At 37.1% G+C, this 475-nt stretch overlaps 1 long non-coding RNA gene across 2 annotated transcripts; it reads right to left on the reverse strand.

The window, feature by feature from the left end:
* Positions 1 to 15: 15 nt before the first annotated feature.
* Positions 16 to 467, reverse strand: LOC104774941. 2 transcript variants are annotated; one of them, XR_765602.2, is made up of 3 exons: positions 377 to 467; positions 182 to 279; positions 16 to 106 (listed from the first exon to the last, which is right to left on the reverse strand). It is a non-coding gene; the product is annotated as an uncharacterized LOC104774941 (long non-coding RNA). The 2 variants fall into 2 exon arrangements; XR_765601.2 differs by having other exon boundaries at positions 178 to 279.
* Positions 468 to 475: the final 8 nt, after the last annotated feature.

The following is a 475-nucleotide window of genomic DNA, read 5'->3' on the forward strand; positions in this document are numbered from 1 at the left end:
GATGCAATTCAAGTAGCAGGAGAATTCACTTACAGAAGATAAGTGTGTTTGTCCACGGCTCTATGATGACGTTACACAAGCTGGTAGTCAGTAACTCCACACACATCTGAATTAAGGATTAACTTCAAACAGGATAAGAAAAAAAGAGTAAAAGGAAAGGAATTTGAGATCACTTACTTACATGAGATTACGAAAAAGGATATTAAATTTCCATTCCATCCTTGTTGTTGCTGTGTCATAAAGTGCATCATCCCCGATTCAATGAAGAAAGTGAACCATCTAGAGATTCAACCAAAAAAAAAAATATCAGTCTCCTTCCGATCTAAATCGTAACAATGACCAAAAAAAACCAAACATTAAGCAGATTTTTACTCACTCTGCGTGTGGAGATTCGAGACAGAAAGTTTCACCTTTTGGAGGACATGTGACAACTCCAACTGGTTTTGGGATGATCCACATGGCCTGAAAGAAAAAT

This window comes from Camelina sativa, unplaced genomic scaffold (assembly GCF_000633955.1).
Source record: "Camelina sativa cultivar DH55 unplaced genomic scaffold, Cs unpScaffold07106, whole genome shotgun sequence".
NCBI classification, from domain to species: domain Eukaryota; kingdom Viridiplantae; phylum Streptophyta; class Magnoliopsida; order Brassicales; family Brassicaceae; genus Camelina; species Camelina sativa.